General features: G+C 36.3%; 1 protein-coding gene across 3 annotated transcripts in view; it reads right to left on the bottom strand.

The window, feature by feature from the left end:
* Positions 1–9,820, bottom strand: part of FRMD6 (FERM domain containing 6) — a 429,650-nt gene extending 419,830 nt beyond the window's left edge. The window contains exon 1 of one of the 3 annotated variants that reach the window (XM_044074323.1): positions 9,496–9,820. The gene's annotated coding sequence lies outside the window, so the exon portion shown is untranslated. Of the gene's footprint in view, positions 1–9,270; positions 9,470–9,495 lie in introns of those variants that run through there. The other 2 variants (XM_044074321.1, XM_044074322.1) reach the window with 2 other exon arrangements.
* Between the last annotated feature and the right edge of the window lie 5,498 nt (positions 9,821–15,318).

The following is a 15,318-nucleotide window of genomic DNA, read 5'->3' as shown; positions in this document are numbered from 1 at the left end:
TGTTTTTACTGCCAGGATCACAGGTAATATACTTTCAAAATCATTCCACTTAGCCAGTTATCAAGTGCCTAACTTCATAACCTTTTTGCACAAGCTGAGTCTGTTAAGGTTGTGTGATGCACAATAAATCCTTTTTCCATTGTGTTAGCAAACATTTTAGTGGCAAAGCACAAAAGTATTGCAAGGCAAAAAGAAATTACAGGAAATGTTAGATAATGCTTGTTATAATAGCAGTGCCTAATTACAAATACATGCAACATAAAAAGTAATTGTGGGACTGAAGGAAATGTGTTACTGGTGAATAAAAACAATACATTCAAAAGTATGTTAAATTAAGCATAAAGGTAGCAAAAAGAAATTCACATTCTGCATTGCTGCGCATAAAAAGTATAAGCAGCAGATTTATAATGCTATATCAAAGAGTCATTAGCTTATCCTAGCACAGACCATCATTTATTTTAAACAGTAGCAGATGTGTTGTGAAATTCAATTTACAAGTAGTTTGATGAGATGTCTTGATCTTTATGTGTGCTTTATAAGACAGCTACAGGTACAAACCTTTATTTGAATATGCCTTTGATTCAGTGTACAGCTTTTTATTTATTTACTTGATTTCTGTTTTTGACCAAGTGCCATTGCAGTGAAAGCTGATACCGCACAAGTCCAGGATTCGAGACAAGTACAGATCCAGGTATACTCATTAGTCTTCGCTCTTTTCATTTACTCCCCCTAACAAAGCACTCAACCTTCCATCTCCAAAATGAGGAACACTAGCCTCATACTGTGGAACAAATGGGCAAAATGTGGAACACGTACTAATGGCTTACTAACAACTTCCACTAGGAAGGTCATAGGATGGTTAAAATATGCTGGTCTTACTTATAAAGAAGATCTTTTAATGAATTGATATAATTTATTTCTATTTACTATGGATTTCACTTAAAATAATTCCCAACACTGAATGTGTTACAAATCCTTTCAATGTGGAGCTTTGAGGAACATGAACTTTTTAAGACCCCAGATGAGGTACATTCCTCGTAATGAGGTGCACTTGAGATGCATGCCCCCTAATCGTGCATACTTCAAAGTACAGTGCTGTAATTTCCTCTCATTTCTACAGAAGCTTCTTATACGTACAGTACTCCAATTTCCTCCCACTTGTGAATGACATGCCCATTTTAGGGGAAGCCAAATATAGTACTTATCCTGACAAAAGGTAATTTGACTAGGACCTCCCAGAAAACTCAATAGTCTTTTTTATTTTTAAGGGCTGTGGGATTCATAACATCCAACAGAGCTGGTACCAACTGGGCTTCTCAGGAGTGCAGCATCCTTGTTATGTTGCACACCAATGTCAATACTGGAACACGATTATAACAAAACTGGTGTGGGGACAGAGTCCATGATCTTATAATACTCCCTGCATCAAAGACAAGTAAGTATCCGCTAGGCCACATAGCCCATTTTCTTTGAACTTCTATATGGTTTATGTTTAATATTCAATGTTACTCATTTGGATTTAAACATTTGTTCCTAATTTCTTTTCTTTTTAGGCCTTTATTTTTTTTTTGTCAAAAGATTGGATTTATACATTCATCCTGTCATTAGTAATAAAGGGAATGAAAACAAAGGACAAAACTGCAGTAGTAAAGACTCTCATGCAAAGACTAGGTCATGGGAACTGTGGGTTTCTTTGAAAAATTACGAGAAGAAAATTGAACATGTTCTTAATTTAATGAATATTGATGACATTTGATGCACAGTTTGATATATGGGTCAGATAAGAACTTATTTTTGTGAATTTGAAGAACATTTAGTAAAGAAATGTGTTAACAGAATATTGCAATCATGGGAGGAGACAGGCACAGAAACATATGTGTTTACTTTCTGACTACATACAACCTCAATTTCCTACCTGGTGACACTTTTGCATATGTCAAAATCTTCTGCCAACAAATTTTATACAGATCTAAATAGCTGCATAGATGCATCTGTCACCCTCCAAATTACATATAATGTCAAACCTAAAAATAAATTCATGTTGTGGAATCTAAAGATAAACAGGCTACATTATAAAACATAATAGCTCACTGAACATAAAAATTAGTGTAACTCTCTAGTTACCAAAAATTCTCTTGTTACATTTAAAAAAAATCAACCAAAGCTAGATATAAGGTAAAAACCTCTTTGCAGGCTAAAGACAACCACAAAGCCTTCTTTAGCTTTACTAGAAACCTCAGAAACAATGCTCAGCACTTAAAAGAGTTAATAGTAAATGATATCTCGTATTTGGACCTGAACGACATAGACAATCTATTCAAGGATAAATTTAGCTTAAACTTCTGACCCTCCATACAGATCAAACACTAGCATTCATACCACAACTCAAATATCCCCAAAACAAGTCCTTAAAGCACTGTTCAAGACCAATAACAGTGCCTTTATGGAGCCAGGTAACATACCAGGATGCTTACTGGCCAGCCTGAAACAGGACTTGTCAAATCCCATGCAGAGGCTAGTCAATATCAGCCTCCAAACAGGCTTTGTGCCAGATAAATGGAGGACACCAACAGTTGTTCTCCTGCACAAAATTGTGGCATCAAAAGTTCCAGGCAATTACACACTCATAAGTCTGACCAGCCTCATCTGTAAGGATATGGAAAGGATCATAGTGGAATTAAAAAATAAGGACATAGGCAACCTACAACTCTTGACCCTAACCAGTTTGCTTTTGTAAAGGGCATGTCTTGCCTACTTAAGATGGTCGACTTCTTCACGAAGGTTACTGAAGCAATGAATGAGAGAAAATGTTATGCACCCCATATCTAAAGCTTGCAAAGGTGTTCAACAACATCCCACACTCAGGTACAGTTGATAAACTCAGCCAGCTAAAAGTAGGTTTCTATGTTTCTCAATATATAGCAAACTCTCTTATTAATAGAACTCAAGAAATCAGGGTGGGTAGCTCTACCTCCTCCAAAAAAACCTTTCAGCAGTGGTGTGTACTCCAAGGTTCAGTCCTCAGGCCTCTCCTCACTCACATTTACTTTCCAAAGATCAAAGCTAACATAAACAGTCTATGGTTGACCAAGTTTGCAGATGATTGTAAACTTGTTACCATCATAAATTTTCCAGAAGTCACTAATATACTCCAAGAGGGTCTTTCCCAAACAGTTAACTGGTGTTAAAACCATGGCATAAAGCTAAATGCAAACAAAGTATAATAGTTTCTTCACTAAGATGTCTCCTGTACCTATCATTTCAACAACACACCTCTGGAAACTTGATCCAGTAGTTAGAGATCTCAGAACCTATGGAGACAATAAATTGTTCTTCGATCACTGTGTATCCACTATTGTGAAAAAGTCCTTCTTCATTGCACATTAGTAAGGGTATGGCCTACAGGTCTAGGGATGTGATCATTCCACTGTATTCAGCACATATTAGGCCAGTCATCAAGTACAGTGCGCCCTTCGCTGTCTACCTGTCCAAACATTTGACACAATTTGAACAACCACAGTGGTTTCTCACCAGGAAAATCAAAGGCCTAAATGATGAAAGAAACATGGACTGTCTCAAACCTTAACCTTTTCCTTAGTACCATACAGATTACTCAGGGATGATCTCTGCCTCACTTACAAAAGCTCAACTGACCCCATCCTTTCAAACCTGCTGCACTTCCAGAAGTGCAGTAGTGTCATAAACACAGGTTCAAAAGATCTTAATCTTTTCTGCAACATAAATAAAAGTATGTAGAAGGGATAGCTATGTATCATGACAATACCACTTCCCTGGAGTCACCTTCCTCTCCACATAAAACAAAGTACGTCTGTCATTCTCTTCAAGAGTAAGCTAGAGAAATGGATGGGACCCTGTAAATTCATGCATGGTTTAGCACCCTTATCTCTTACAGATATGGGTAACATGTAAATACATGGGATCTAGGCTATTCATAGCAAAAATACAAGGGCTCTGAGTTATTCGTACGTATAATACAAGGGCTATAAACTTCTGGGAATACATGTCATTGCCTCAGAAGATCCCCACGGATCAACAGCTTAATAAGTACCTATGAACCTACATTGTTTGTGAGGAGGGAAAGCAGCAACAACCAGAATGCACAGCCCTTTGGAAGAACAGTGAAGATTTGCTGAAATCAGGAGCGAGTTTTCATGAGAGTGTGGAAAGGGAGCAGTGCTGCAGGCAGACAACATGCCAGTTGTATACTGCAAGGCAGACATACTTGGGAAGGATATTACAGGAGACAATAAGGCAGTATCAGACACCTGATAGCAGCTTTCAAACAATCCATGAAAGTATGAAGGAACCTATCAAAGAACAGGATTTAGTAAATTACTATACAAATTTACTGTAGTGGTTCGAACTGCATAGAGATACTTTAGGGAGTTACACTCACACTTTGTAACTGAAAACAGGTAGCTCAGTCTAAAGCAGTTTCTGACCATCAACATCAAACTTGAAATTAAATAAAAGCAAATAAATGTATATGTGCATTTTGCATATTTTTGTAAATCTATTAAATATCTTAAACAAGGTTGCTTTCCAGGCAAGGCCTATTTCACCCTCACCAGGTATATTCATTATTAAGGACCATATGTCTAGCACAAGGGCACCTGCTCATGTCTAACATTTAAGGGAGTGCTGTTTTGTGCATATCTGCAAGAGCCAGACAGAAAAATATTTTTAACAGGCAAGCTTCCAATTTATAAATATGCTGTTTTAAGTTCTTATGAAGTCCAATTGACCACAAATTGATTATATTATATGTAACATTCTTAGCATTTGTTTTACGTACTTTAAGTATAATACGATGTATAATCAGATAAAAGTACAGGAAACAGTAACTACAACAGACAAATTCTACAGTTAAATAAAACAAAATCCAGTGGTTACTGTACATGTAGTGATTTAAGTTAACTACAATACTTAATTATGAATATACTCAAAGAATTGCCTGAACACAACCAGCTTACTAAGAAAAGTATGTATAATAACTGAAATATTGCATATTGCATTGTGAATTAACATGACATTTTGTTAATGACGTAATAGATTGCCTGTCCTTTCGAAAATACAACTTTATCAAAAGTAAACATAAGTCTGTCATAATAATTAGCAGAGAAAAAGTAAACAATATTTCAAAGTATACTCCAAAAATTAAATAGATGGATTTTAGCAATGTTCAGATAACAAAGCTTTACAGATCTCAACAGTATCCTGCTTATGTGCTTCCAAACATTTTCCATATCCACGCTGTATTAAGTTTTGTAGGACTGCTCCAGTAAACAAGTGTTTACATTGTCACATGCATTAACAATATTATACTTATACTATATTATATAATGTTATATTATATTATGTTATATAATATTATATTATATTATGCTGCATAGGCACAGGAACAGGAACAGTCACTTAACGTTCTGAACAAATGATACAGAAACAAAAAACAATTAACATAATAGGCAGCATTCAGGCACAGTATTAGTTTACTTTAGCTGTCCCCCACCACAAGGAAGTGTTTTTTTCTCTTCAGAGAATAATTTCCACCTGTATTAACTTGTAAATTTGCAGTTCACTTAAATCATAGTGTACACCATTCCACTCATTACAATGACTGCAGTAATAAGTAAACACATTATTATAAAAATGACAAAATTCCATTTGCCAAGAATTTCTTAAATACAAAAATGAAGTTCTCAACTTTGAACAAAAACTAAAGGCATGTCTCAGCATAACACCACCAACTGTTTCACATATTTTTCATAGCAATAAGTATTTTCCGCCAACCGCCATCACATACTGCAGTGCCTTAATGCCCAAAAGCAATATATTTTTTCAACCTGCTGAATCACACATGTACACAGCGCAAAACAGTGAAAACAGAGAGGCTTCACCCTTCTTTCCAAGAGATAGCCATATAGATGGAAAACCTGTGACGTCTGTGTAATTCACTAGCTAGGCCATATGGAATCTCACAAGTCAACTAAACATACCGGTCTAAAGGGGTAGATTGACTGCCATCTGCTGCTTTAAACATTAAGGCTCTGTGACAAAGTCAGAAATAATCAGGACTGAACAGAGACACTTCAACACATTAGTATAAGAAACATTTAATTTTATGAAATACAACTAAAAACAGTGAGTAGTTTGTCCTGCACTCCCAAAATAGTTGAGACATTGTTATTAAACAATCCAGACAGTGTTGCCATTGCAGTAAGAAGAAGCCAGGTTATCCTTCCAAAGCCAGTATCTTAATCCACAAATGTAACAAGTCTTCTCAAGGTCTTGTTTTTGTTTTTTTGTTTTTTTTTATATTTTGGGGGTCTTTCAGTAGGAATAATGAAATGGGAGACCACCAGAGTGTGCCAACAGGATGAATAAGTTCTAAAGTCATATCTTAATATTAACATAACAAAGAGGATGACATCAGACAGAATCAACGGGCCAGGAAAGTTTATTAAAGTTCAACAACTCTACAAGGTTTATCAGCTGGAGGATTGCTGAAGTACGATTAGTTAATCTGGGACATCCTAAAAGGAGTATAGATATGGACAAAAGCAACAGAATATTTGCAAAACTGAGGTACCCTCCATCTTGAATTAACTTCATCCCAATGTTAGATGTTAACCAGCAATGCACTTACATTTTAAGCGGCAAAAGTAGTACCGTGTGACAAAGTATCATCCATTTCCAGACTAGCTGACTGTCTTATGCCAGTTTCTGCCAGTTCAGGTGCCACCTCTCCTGCAACTCTAAACAGGATAAAGCATGTCTGAGAAGCTATACAAATGAACACAAGTGTCTGTCACTAGGGAAGCGGCGGGGGTCTCCAACTCATCACATTCTCAAATATTACACATCTGAGCCTTAAGCAAATGCAGAAGGTGCTGACATTTTTAGACAAAAAGTAACAATAAACGTAAACTAGAAACTGCGCTAGTTAGAAATGCCGACTGTGAAGATGACCCAAGCAACCGTAGGGTTTACATTTGCCTAAAACTGGTTATATGTATGGAAAAGAAATCTTTTATAACAATCTGATGAGTAATTAACTACAGCACAGATAAATTAACTCTTGTTTTGTTCGGTGCTTATTTACTAATTGTATAACTTTAATTTTAAATCAAATTTTCTCAAACGTGAATCAAGTCGAACAAGTTAAAGAAATTGCTTGGCTTTTTACAGAATTCGGAGAACAAAGAGAAGCACTGTGTTTTAATGACAAGTCCCATATGGACAGGGCTTTCCAGCAAAAAACTCAGTGTTGCTGAACCATCAACTCTACAACTGCTAAGAGGAAATGACTAGCATTCCTGAAAAATGAAGCCACGTGTAATATCCTTAAGTGGAGTAATTAAATGCATAAATGGTGTCCTGCTTCTGTAACTCAAATTCGAGATGTAGTGCTAGGTGAAAAGGCTTGCAATAGAAAACGATAAATGAGCATAATGCATGTTACTAGAAAAATCCAACATTAACAATCACTTTTATTAAATAAAAACTACAGCCACTCCATGTTTCACCACAGTTTCAGTATTGCTTTAATATCTATATAAATGATTAAAACAGCAGTTTATGCTATGGTGAACATTCTGGTGTACATCAGTGTATGTTGTTTTCAGTCTTTTATTTGTATTGCATAAAATATCATTACTTCTTTAAACTGATCTGCATATAAATTAGTAAATCAAGACCTCTGGCCTGCCCCCCACCCCCCACTATCCTACTAGAATATAAAACATTCATTGTAATGTACGTTTAAGAAACAGTACCAGTTGTAAACCTGTTAGCCTTTGCTGGAAAAAAAAGCAAATTCTTGGTATCACGTTTATTCTCATATAGATAGATAGATAGATAGACAGACAGATAGATAGACAGATAGATGTGTGTGTGTTTATAATACACCCACACACACAAATGTGGCATCAGGTTTGTAATATATCATTCAATTTGTAAGGTAAGGCACTCGGTGACAAAGTAAGGGGACAGTCATAGAATGCACTAACAAAAAAAATCATGCTGTAGCAACATTTTTTGCTCTATAGTTCAAAAGTACTAATATCAAAAGTTACATATACCTTAAGTGTGTACAAAATAATAAGCACTGATCTCCTCATTTTTTTCAGGCAAAACACTAGTTCAATGGCAGAATCCTCTGAAAATTTAACATCTGCATAGAACTGGGATGTCAGTAAGTTGAACCTATAAACAGTATCCAAAGTTGTTCAAACTTGCAGCCATAATGTTTTTAAACTAAACAGCAACCAAATGGGGAACATTAATTAAAGAAATTAGACTCCTCAGATCACCTTCAGTTATGCTACTAAAACGTGTGTGTGTGTGTGTGTGTGTGTGTGTGTGTGTGTGTGTGTGTGTCTGCGACCTTTTCACTTGTCTTCTGTTAATTTGACGTGTAATTCAAAAATAAAAACGTTGATTGAACTTCTTTGCGCAGATTTTGCAGACTTATGCTCACCAATGTTTATTATGAAAATACATTTTAACTGTGTTTATTTTTTTAAGCATCAGCCTGCAACCTTCACCATTTATTGTAATGACATATATGGCACGATTTCGGCATCCCCCCGGTACGATGGCTGGCATCTCGCTCATTTGTTTCTGTATAACTGCTGATGATGCATTTACCTTAAACGTTTCCCTTAAACGACTCACTGTAAAAAAATGTTAAAATGCGCATTGCTCCGTACTCCCCTTGCATTAGTTTCAGACATACACTGTTTGGCATCAAGCGGTTAAGAAGCCAGTGGTTGAGAGCATCAGTAGGTAATCATGCCAAGAAATGCCTTCCCAAAATAATTCATCCTATATCAACACTGTGGAGCTGCAGTTTGCAGCAGTCATCACTGTCTCTAATAACATACGGACTAAAGCCAAAACACGACTGCAGACTTTCCAAGTCCACAACCATTTGGGAACTCAAATATGGACAGTGGATACAGATTTTAGCCTAGAATGAATCACGGTATTGTTCTCACACTGCTGTTTTCCTGCAACAAAGGCTAGGACATTAGCCACAACCAAAAAGTGAAACCATCTACTATTGATGCTGTACAATGGAAAACGAAGCAATCAGACCGCTCCCGGCATCCATTCAAAAAATAACACACACCCAAGCAACATTCAGCCCGAAAACTGCACCACACAACAGCATTTAACAGATGTAATCAGAACACTGTCTCCTTAGCAGATGTAATCAGAGCACCGTCTCCTTAGATGGTGCTTTACCTTTCAACAGCTGTTAGCAGAAGTGACCAGCTTGGCAGATGCCTATTGTGCTACGCGATGTTCCAGCTATGCAAACTGGTCTGCAAAGTCTCTTGTCAGATTTTTTTTCTTTTTACAGCCCTGTTTTTGACAAGGACTATACCGTAGTTTTAGCTCCTACACACATCAAAAGGGTAAGGAAAGCGAATGCAAGTTTAACACCAATTCATAGGCTGCACATCATACCTGCAGTAGGTGACAATGACCAGTGCGAGTTTTGTGGTTCGGCTTTTAAGTCGCCCCAAAGTTGTCCCTTACAGTTCCAGGATACCCTGAACTATTCTGCCACATACTCTGCAGCTCCGCGGGAGCAGCGAACACATGGAGCGACAGTGGCTCTTCCACAACCGCGCGGGGAGGGGGACTCAGAAGAGTTGGTGTTACGTTAACTGTATCAAAATTCCAGGATTAAAGCTTTAATTCACTTCTGATTACAAATCTATAAATTTTAACAGTCAAGTGTTTTGTGAAATAGCCACCGCTACGGGAACCAAATAAGACTGAACCAATTCATTGTTCTAACTCTCGTGGCCGGTCCCCCCTCATTTTACATCTTCACTTGGTACGCTCCTCCCAATTGAGTGAAGCCCAGTCTGGAGAATGCTTTTTTTTTGTCTGTTGTACTTTCCTGTGTACTGAGCGAGTCTGGAAGGCATCTTTGACAAAAGCTACTGAGCCGGATATATATTTTTCTGTTAATTAGAATACTGACATATTTAGATGGTCTGTTGGTAAAGGCCAAATGGTAAACGTCTTTATTTACTTTTTCTAGGATTTACTTTACCCACTTTCCTGAAACTTTGTAATTTAGATGCCTTATGTTTGTGTAACTTCACAGCTGAGGTTAGTAAGTAGTTAAAAATAATAAAATACTGCATTGTGTGTGCTGGTTAGCGTCAAAAATAGTTTAAAAAATGACAGGGTGTTAGCGTCTTATTTTAAGAAATGATTCGGGAACCTTAGCCAAAGCGTTGGCTAATACAACAATATGCTGTTGCACTAAATATGCAAAATTTCCAAATCACCCTTAAACAAATGAAGCTTAATCTCCAAATCCACCTCTGACACATAAGGGTGGGACTTACCTTTTCCATCATCTCAACTGTCACCTTAGTCAGCTATTACGTAGGAAATGTGTAACTAATGTTTCGTCCCAAGCACTTAAACCCTTCGTTATACGATATTTTCAGTGATATTTTTGAAAATAAACAAAGTTAATAAAGTTCCGCAGTTAATAAGCAAATGTATTGTACATCACTTATGCTCACCACCGGATTTTGAAATGGAGACATTCCTTGGTCTGTCAAACCTTATACACGTCTGTCACCTACATGAGTGATGACTGGATTCACGTGTATGCCAGCAGTATTTGGCAATGTCTGAATTTTTAGAGATGCTCAGTACTAAGGACCCTACTTACATCGCCATGCAACAAAACAGAGTTCTTAAACTCAGTCATGAAGCATACCGTATCGACATTTGCAACCTCTGTACACCCGAAACACGTTGCTGTGTGAAGTTAAAACATCTGAGCACTTTTCATACCGTGCAAAATAAACAGCCAGTAAGCCAATACAGCTAAAAGTGTTTGTGTGCCGCTGTTTTTCTGAGATTCAGAAACTCCACACAAGAAAACAAATAACAGTTCACCCCCCCCCCCCAGCTTACCTCCCAAATGTACCTCATTACGAAGAATGTTCCTCATTTTGAGTCTTAAAAAGTCCATGTTCTAAGCAGTTGCACACTGAAAGGGTCTAGAACACATTCAGTGTTAAGAACGTTTTTAACTGGTATCCATGATAAATAGACCTGAATCATACTGATTAAAATACATTTTTGTAAGTATAAAGTAACACATTGTAGCCATCCCGTGAGCTTCCTAGTTGAAGTTGTTAGTAAACGTTTAATAAGTATACCATATTTTGCCCATTTATTCCACATTATAAAAGTAGTGTTCCTCATTTTGGAGATGGAAGGTTGAGAGCTGTGCATGTAACAATATAAACTATTTTCCTTTGTGCATGAAGTCTTAAAATAAGACTAAAAGAAAAAATTGCGCTCGCGCGGGACCCCCCCCCCACACACACACACACACAGTTTTTTCTTTCTGTGTTATTTTCAGACCTCATGCACAAAGGGGGATATTTTACATTGTTACATGGTCCTCTCCAAGGAATACTGTTATAACACACGAGTTACATGGATTTTATCAGTCCTTAGTAAACTCGATATTACCATCACAAAGCACAAGTATTTCATCATGTAGACTATGTACAGGCTTTAAACATTGCTTCTCTGTAGAATCATAGAATATTACAGAGATAAGAAAATCTAACTGGTAGGATCTCAGATCCTATAGCAGTAAATGAGAAAGCACCAGTCTGCTGATAAAGGAATGTCTTAGTAGGTCAAAAAATGCAATATCATAAACTACAACACACTGCCATATTTATTAACTTAAACCAAATAGTTTCACTCTAGCAGGAAAAAATAGAATTAATACAAATTGAATTGGATTCCCCTCATTTAATGACTGTAGAGATGAGTCAACAGATTAAGACACACAATGTCATACAGTGCCTAAATAATGGAGTCTGTACTATCCAAGGTAGTCAATACCTTCCATACCCAGCCTAGTATACCCAGTTGCCAGGAGTCCCTAGGAGGAAGAACAACTCCCTGCCTCTCTATCTACTCCAGTTAATAAGGAGCCAAGTGAGAACTAATATGACAATTGAGAGGGGGCATTATTGATGAAAACATGGGGTAAGGGGGCTGTCCCAACATTTCTTTAACATCAGACTAAATCATTGCTAAAACATTATAGACAGAAGTAATTCTGAACAATTGAGAGATAGATATACAAAAAAAAAAAAAAAAAAAAACTTTACAGTACAGTTCTGGTCAGTCTTCAGTTATATTAGAAGGCTGTTCTCAGAGATTTAGTACAGCCAATACCATGTACTTCCATTGACCCTGCCTTCATTTGTTGTTGAAGCAGAAGCCCTGGAAGATTCAGATCACTTGGCGTCTGGAGTTGATTCAGCCCTTGATGGGCCTCTTGCCTCACTGCGCCATCCTTTCCATAATTCCCAGAGAGGGAAACAACCCCTCCTGTTACATGTAGCCTAAGCTGTTCTCTGGTTGAGAAAATGTCTTTATTTATTTATTTATTTTACATTTGTTGGGACCGTCTAACAGAATAATTCACAGTAATGCAGGATGTATTGCTATGAATCAAGATCCACTATACTTTTTTGTTAATTGTTATGAAGAGTCATTATCATTTTGCACCTTTCTTTCATGGAAGCATATTTCTGGAAGGGACCCCGCAAGTCTTAGGACTGTTTCATTCTTAACATATGGATGAAACAGGACAGTCACTATACACAGCTTGCCACCAGTGGAGGCTAAGGTAGGGAATGCTGTGCTTGTATGACTGTTCTGATTACAGCCTGAACCACCTTCAGTTTGGAAGATATGCATGCCTGCAGTAAAAAAAAAAAACGCTGGCTCTTTTTGCTCTCAGTTTTCCTGCAGGCTAAAAATACAAATTGTGCTTCTTTTGCTTTGATTCTCTTAGTCAGTAATTCGGTTATCTAGTTTCCGAATGAATTCAGACATACACTGGACCTGCATGTCATTTGAGTGTCGTGATGAGTATGGTCTGTTAAAGCTGCTTCTCAATGTTTAACACTATCCATGACCTCAGTAACCACAGCTTTAATTTATGCTGCCTGAGCAGAGAAAGCTCTGAGAAGAGCCAGTTGATAGTTCTAGGTGCTAAAAAGAAGACACTAAAGCATGGTCTGCTAAGACAGAAAATGAAAACACTGAGATAAAATGAACACAAAATAGCTCAATGCGTGTAAAGCCACAATAAAGGCAATTTGAATTTTAACGCTTTCTTCCACTTTATTTTAAAAACGTGAACTTCTTCAGAAAAAGACAAGTGCCCTCCCAAACTCTTGTCTTTTAAATACATTGTACAGGAAGTGATGTCAAAATACTTCCATGTGAAAAATAAATAATTAGTATTAAATATCTTGAAAATTATATCCAAAATAAATTTTCTTAACATTAAATACAATGATAGAAATGAATATATATGTAAAAAATGAATATGTATATAAAAATCCTGTGTAGAAACTACACCTTACGTACATATATTTACAATATAATATAATAATATGAGAAACTGTTAGTTATGCACTAAATTTGTGTAACTAGGTATGTAATATTCAATGACTACATAAAATATATGCTATCCAAATTTTTACACTTAAATAGTACATAGTGGTAAAAACCTAAACTAGCAACCTATATTTCAGATGATTGCACATTGCAAATTTATCCAAGGTAAATTATTCTGATAAACATCATATGGAAATGGATGACACAAGGATTGTGTCCAACAAAAAAACATGTTAATTACTAATCTTTAACATCTCAAATTATATAAATATAAAAATCATTTGTATAACAAAAAACATTTAATATTAATAACTTCATTGAGACCTGGGAATTGGTCAGCCCCCAATAATAGTTGCCAAAGGGCTTCCTTCTGTTCTAATCTGTTATTAACATCTCCCATAAATGTGCCTTTATCTGTGAAATCCAAAATGAAAAATTCAAATTTTTTAAATTCTCTGCAAATTAGAGCGTGTCTTGCTAGAGCATTGTTTTTGTCCTTATTCTTTATTGCCAGGACATGTTCGTATATCCTGCGTTTCAAAACTCTAACAGTTTTGCCCACATAATAGCATTCGCAGGTCACACAGGAAGCTAAATATACGACATGATCACTATGGCAATTGAAATACTTTCGTGCCCAGAAAGTTCTTTTTATATGCTTCAAAGTTACAAAAGACGTGTTGCTTATAAATCTACATTGTCTGCAATTATTACAGGCAAAAGTGCCCTTTTTGGTAGTTACCTCTCTAGCCCTGATTTGTGATGTCATATCTACTTTTTCCAAAATCTTTTTGATATTGTTAACTGTTTTATAAGTACATTTTGGTCTCATTCCTACACAACCTACTATGTCTTTGTTGCCCAGAATTATTCTCCAGTTTCTCTCTATAATGTTCTTAATCTCCCATAGTTCATTCACTATAGGGAGTGGAAATGCTGTATAGAACATGTTCGAATCCTGCTCATTTTTGTTTGGAATCTGACTTTCTTGTTGTATTATTCTTGGTGTTTCTACTAATATATCAGTGGCTAACAAAATTGGTTTTGCTACACCTTCCCTTAGTTTTGTTACTTCCTTCTCCAACTTTTTAACCCAATTGATGTTATAACCCCTTACAACAAACATCTTCCTCAAGACAACTAATTCATCTCGGTAAATGTTGTCCTCTGTAGTCAGTCTACTTAGCCTTATCATCTGCCCCTTCACAACACTCTTTTTCATGTGTTGGGGATGAAGGCTGTCTTTGTGAAGGTATTGGTTTGTAAAACATGTTTTCCTATAGATCTTACTTGAAATCATACCATTAGTATGGTTTATGTATAGGTGCAGATCTAAAAAATTGATATCTCTACCAAAATTTCCCAATTTAAAGTATAGGAAATTCGTAGTTTTGTTCAGGTCAGTGTACCACTATGTAATATTTAAGTGTAAAAATTTGGATAGCGTATATTTTATGTAGTTAGTGAATATTACATACATTGTTACACAATTTAGTGCATAACTAACAGTTTCTTATATTATTATATTATATTGTAAATATATGTATGTAAGGTGTAGTTTCTACACAAGATTTTTATATACATATTCATTTTTTACATATATATTCAAATCAGGGCTAGAGAGGTAACTACCAAAAAGGGCACTTTTGCCTGTAATAATTGCAGACAATGTAGATTTATAAGCAACACATCTTTTGTAACTTTGAAGCATATAAAAAGAACTTTCTGGGCACAAAAGTATTTCAATTGCCATAGTGATCATGTCGTATATTTAGCTTCCTGTGTGACCTGCGAATGCTATTATGTGGGCAAAAC

This window comes from Protopterus annectens, chromosome 6.part0 (assembly GCF_019279795.1).
Source record: "Protopterus annectens isolate FY-2018-M chromosome 6.part0, PAN1.0, whole genome shotgun sequence".
NCBI classification, from domain to species: Eukaryota; Metazoa; Chordata; order Ceratodontiformes; family Protopteridae; genus Protopterus; species Protopterus annectens.
Note: the sequence above shows the minus strand (reverse complement) of the source record. Positions and strands in the feature narration are given on the sequence as shown.